The sequence below is a fragment of the Sinocyclocheilus anshuiensis genome, unplaced genomic scaffold (assembly GCF_001515605.1).
Source record: "Sinocyclocheilus anshuiensis isolate Anshui unplaced genomic scaffold, SAMN03320099.WGS_v1.1 scaffold246, whole genome shotgun sequence".
NCBI lineage: Eukaryota > Metazoa > Chordata > Actinopteri > Cypriniformes > Cyprinidae > Sinocyclocheilus > Sinocyclocheilus anshuiensis.
Genome location: NW_015542356.1, coordinates 2,055,529 through 2,061,411, shown reverse-complemented (window position 1 = coordinate 2,061,411; position 5,883 = coordinate 2,055,529). Strand labels below are relative to the sequence as shown.

Here is a 5,883-nt window from a genome sequence, read left to right as displayed (position 1 = left end):
AGGCGGACGAGAACCGAACTGGATTCTGTAGCCTCTTTCTACAGTACGCAGGACCCATTGAGACACATTTGGCAGTAGCTTCCATGCTGCTAAATAATCTACTAAGGGAATCAGTCTCTCGAGACTGATCTCTGGTGTGCCCAGAACGGCTAGTTCGGTGCCCTGAAGCGGCACACCGGCAGGGGACGCCGAACTAGCTGCTCATGTAGAGGTAGTAGAGGTAGCGAGCCTCTTAGTACCGCTACGTTTCCGGGCGGTAACTGAGAGAAGCGCTCCGCTGCGCCCGCTGCGCCCTGGTGTGAACCTCTCTTCCCCAGAGGGGCCTGCCCTCCGAGGTCCTGAGCCACAGCATCAGGACTCTCATAGCTGAAGTCTCCTATTGAAAACGACGGCCCTCAGACCCACGTCGTCTGCTAGGAAGACTAGACTGCTCGGTGCTCGGGGCAGGACCCATCTAGATACCTCCGTAGAGGTAGCGAGCCTCTTAGTACCGCTCGGGCGGTAAGCGGTAACTGAGAGAAGACACGGCAGGGTTGGCAGACCGACCTCCTGAGGGCACTGAGGAGAGACGGGCACCGTGTAATTCGGTGTACACCGCTCTTCCCCAGAGGGAGCTGGCCCTCAAAAAGTCCTAGGCCTTAGGCGTCAGGACATTTACGACAAAGACTATCCAGCGAGAATGACGGTCCGCAGACCCGCCTTCTGCTAGAAGCCTTCGGCCTGGGAGCGCCACTCTGACTCTAGACTCTGCGGAGTACGAGAAGTGAGGCCCCCAGAATGAGGGGCTGGAACACGGTGGGTTGGGACTGCTCCGCCCAGCAGCCCCTGCTAACCGCCTCAACCTCCTCAAAGGAAGAGAGGTTGACGCGTGCTCTACTCGAGAAATTTATATCCCAATAGCCCCCTGTGTATCTAACTTCTCATAGTCAGACAAATACTTCATTTTATTCCTCAGAATTAAATGCAATCAAACAACCAGACGAGTAAATACGGTCTAGTGTAGTAAGGTTCACATCAAAAACCGAAATGATGTAATATGTGCGCTGCGCGCGAGCCATTCAGTCACATGAACAACATCAATCTCCTTGGCAAACAAACGAGCTCTAAATCTAGCGAACACGGGTGGACATAGGAAGAGCCGTCTCCAACCCGTCTGCTAGATCATGAGCGATCTCCGCGTTCTCAGTCGCCGCCGTGCCTCAGCAGCAGCGGGACCGCAATCGCAAGATCACAGGCACGGACACACTACTCGGAGCGTGCCCGGCGAGAGCGGAGCGTTCAACAGCGTGTGTGTGTGTGTGTGTGTGTGTGTGTGACCACTGATTAAGTTGTCTAATTGAACATTTTAAAATCTGTTTGTAATTCTCTTCCAGTTTTTAGTGACTTAATTCTTAAAACTTGTCGATATTGTGTTATTTTTCTCTTCTGTTTTATTTTGTTTCTCATTGCTGTTATTTGTTACTGTCTATATTGTTTTGACCGTTAATGATAGATAGATAGATAGATAGATAGATAGATAGAACAAAATAAAAGTGATTACCAATTTACACAAATTACAAAAAAAAATAAAATAAAAAAAATGCTTAATGTTCTAAAAAAAGATTGGAATGTTTAGTAATAATTGCCCAGTGATTTTATAAGTCAGTGCAAAATATCTGAGGACAACAGCAACTAATATGACATTAAAAAAAATGAGTTTAATATTTTACCATGTTTAATATTTGCTTTGGGTTAAATATGTTTAATGATTTTGGTGATATTTTTCAGATGTTTGGTTACTGTTATAAACGAGTGACTCAAGTTTACCATGTCATTATAACAATAATGTGTGTGGTGTATTTCTTTCTTATTCAGCACTACAGAATTCAACTCAAAATAACACAGTAATTAAGAACAATATATTCAGTGAGACCAAATGACAGGCTTGCATTTTAGAAAGCCAGTGCAAAATACCTAAGAACATGGGCAAAATGGCAGTTAATATGATTTATGTCTTTAAAAATGTTGAGGTTACTATTTTACCATGTTTAATATTACATTTGTTGTATGTGTATGAGAGCAGCAGAGAACAATCTTTCTATGTTTACAATTGTGAGTTTAATATTTTTTTTTTTACATTTTAATATGTATCTCTCTGAACACTGAGCATAATAAGTGTTCATTTATGAGGGCAGAACAGATGTCTGAAAAAATGACCTTAATGCACATGTATTGCTTTATCAATCATTATAAACCATTGGATCTTCTTGAATGAACTTGAAAAGTGACAGCATCTAGATGTTTTTATTTACATTATACAACCAAAATATATGTTTAAAAGATTGAAAATTACAAGTTATTTCTTCCAGGTCTCTGTTGGGAGGTAATAACCTTGCTCTGTCCCAGATTATAGCTAAACTGGATGTGGGTTAATGCTGGGGCTCAGATACCTGGCCGTCCCCCATCCTCAGGACACTCTTCAAGGGTAGCCTATAGAGGGAGGATGCTGGGAACATGCGTTGTGATTGTGGTCTTTAAGTCGGTCATTGAGGTACCAAAAAACATGCTTGCTTTAAAAAATAAATAAATAAAGCAAAATAAGATTTAGACTCTGAAAATAAAGTTTTTTTTTTTCCCTCGAAGTATAACATGAGTAAAGTTTGAGAACAAACTTTGAGGTTGACTTGAGAAAGCTGAGCCTGAACATTTGAAGCAGTTGTAAAGGTTGAAGTTTGAAAGTTTAGATAGATAGATTAGTTAGATATTGATATCATGTTGCTAGCATGATTTAGCACATTGCTAACATGATTTAACATGTGGTTAGCATGTTTTAGCATGATTAACATGTTACCATGTTGCTAACGTGTTTCTAGCATGATTAGCATGTTGTTAGCATGTTTCTAATATGATTAGCATGTTGGTAACATGTTTTAACAAGATTAGCATGTTGTTAACATGTTTCTTTCTTGCATGACTAACATGTTGTTAGCATGCTAGAAAAGATATAGTACACCAAGTCAGACAAGTCTTAAGGTCTGACCCAAGTTTGGTGGTTGTACTTTTAAAGCTGTACTTTTAACATTTTGGCTCAGAAGAAGAAGAAGAAAAAAAGAAGAAGCTTAAATAGTAGATCAGAAAGTTGACTCTCTCAAGCCAATTTAAATAATTCTTCTGATGGTACATCGACTTCTAATAAGACAAATGGCCTTTGTTTCTTTCCTACAATCTCCCCCAAACGTCTGCTCTGGGAGTTTGAAAGTTTGCAAAAAGGGCAGACTGCCTTATGGCAGCAACAATTCTGCGTCGGAATTCGCATACTCTCTAATAGTCCAGGTGATATGTGAAAATAATGTTAACTTTTTCATAAAAGCATGAAACTTGTTACACTTGTATAGTTTGCGGCCCTAACCATTTTCAGAAATGGAGCCATCGCAAAAACTCCTCGTGGTTACCATGGCGACCATTTTACTTTCCGCCATAACCAAATTATGTATTTTGTGTCATATCTCCTGAACCAAACATGATAGCACAGAAAATTTTATGTCTACCCCTATGTTTGGATGGTCAAAGATTACAATGATACCATATACAGCAACATAAACTGCTCAGGTGAAGAGGTAATGGTGAAATCAGCAATGTGAGAAGGAAATCACAGTATGATGGTACATCGACTTCTAATAAGACAAATGGCCTTTGTTTCTTTCCTACAATCTCCCCCAAACGTCTGCTCTGGGAGTTTGAAAGTTTGCAAAAAGGGCAGACTGCCTTATGGCAGCAACAATTCTGCGTCGGAATTCGCATACTCTCTAATAGTCCAGGTGATATGTGAAAATAATGTTAACTTTTTCATAAAAGCATGAAACTTGTTACACTTGTATAGTTTGCGGCCCTAACCATTTTCAGAAATGGAGCCATCGCAAAAACTCCTCGTGGTTACCATGGCGACCATTTTACTTTCCGCCATAACCAAATTATGTATTTTGTGTCATAGCTCCTAAACCAAACATGATAACACAGAAAAGGTAATGTCTACCCCTATGTTTTGATGGTCAAGGATTACAATGATATCATATACAAAAACATAAACTGTTCAGGTGAAGAGTTAATGGTGAAATCAGCAATGTGAGGAGTAAATAACAGTATCTGAGTATCACAGTATCACAGCATTTACAATAGTCCACATTATGGCTATTATTTTTTTCTTTCTTTGATAATTAACTAATATTTTATTCAGTAATACATTAAAAGATTGTTTTCAAGAATACTATCATATAAAAAAATCATCTCAGGTAAGTGTATTTTTCCTTACCTCTCAGGCAGAGTCAGGTAGGCGGTAGTATGTTTCCAATATATTCTTGTTCTCTCTCAATAATGCTCTAACATCCAGTGGTGTATAAAGTACCTGAAAGCCATACTCAAGTAAAAGTACAGATATCTTACCAGGAAATGACTTTGGTAGAAGTTGAAGTCACCGTTTAGAATATTACTTGAGTAAAAGTCTTAAAGTATGTGATATTTATTGTACTTAAGTACAAAAAGTATTTTTTTAATCTTAAATGTACTTAAGTATTGAAAGTAAAAGGTACAAGTAATGCAAAATGGAAAAGAAGCAAATAAATATATATAAAAAAATATTCTGAGGGTGCTGAGCCTGTGGCTGTTCTGTACGCAAACATCAATGTCTTGAACTTGATGTGAGCCGCAACAGGTAGCCAGTGCAGGGAGATAAAGAGAGGAGTGACGTGGGCCATTTTGGGAGGAGAAACCATGTGCTTGTATAATGGGTCCCAGTGATGTAGTGTATATGGTGAAGAGGAGGGGTCCAAGACCTGATCCCCGAGGAAACCCTGTGGCCAGCTGATGTTCTTTGGATACCTCTCCCCCCCAGGAAACCCTGAAAGATCTACCTGTGAGATAAGATTCAAACCAGTAAAGTGCAGATCCTGTGATGGCAGACAGGATAATCTGATGATTCACAGTGGCAGAGAGATCCAGCAGAATAAGAACTGATGATTTGGAATCAGCTTTCGCAATCTGCAGGTTTATACTGACCGACAGCAAAGCAGTCTCAGTTGAATGGCAGCTGCTGAAACCTGATTGGTTAACGTTCAGTTGGTCATTCTGTGAAAGAAATAATGTAACTGTGTCTATAAAGGTGTGAACCAAATGGTCCATTCCATTGGAATAACAAAGGAACAGCATTCCTCAGGAACGTCTTGTAGATTGCAGGATCTCCAGCGGGAGGTCCTAACAGTATCTGTTGTTTCTAGCCCTTTTGTCTTTAGGTATAAAAATCTATCCCACAGACAGAACTTTGGGAGAAGCTAGGATTCATACAAGGGTTAAGACTGTTTGAAGGAAGACATGCAAAACATTGCTATTGAAGAACTGCTACACTACCATCTTCAATAAATTCTTCTCCCCACAAAAATTTTGGTCAAGCCTACTTAATTTTTTGTATTAGAGAAATCTAGTACATTGGTGATGTGGCACATTGGTGGTGGTTGAGGAGATTTCTATGTAAAGCGCTTGGAGTACCCAGAAAAGTACTATAAAAATGTAACAAATGAATAATTAATTAATTAAAACAATCTTTTATTGTACTATTGAAATTAATTAATTTGGTTATGGCGGAACGTAAAATGGTCGCCATGGCAACCACGAGGTGTTTTTGTGATGGCATCATTTCTGAAAATGTTCAGGGTCCTAACCTGTACAATTGTACCAAGTTTCATGCTTTTATGAAAAAGATAACATATCACCTCAAATTTTGCACATACCTGTATCACCTGGACTATACAGGTGCATCTCAATAAATTAGAATGTCGTGGAAAAGTTCATTTATTTCAGTAATTCAACTCAAATTGTGAAACTCGTGTATTAAATAAATTCAATGCACACAGA

General features: G+C 39.5%; 1 long non-coding RNA gene across 1 annotated transcript in view; it reads right to left on the bottom strand.

The window, feature by feature from the left end:
* Nucleotides 1-4,186: 4,186 nt before the first annotated feature.
* The window catches only part of LOC107691756 (uncharacterized), a 25,783-nt gene continuing 24,086 nt past the window's right edge, over nt 4,187-5,883 (bottom strand). Inside the window, exon 4 of the long non-coding RNA XR_001634567.1 lies at nt 4,187-4,197. This is a non-coding gene — a long non-coding RNA (uncharacterized LOC107691756). The remainder of the gene's footprint in view (nt 4,198-5,883) is intronic.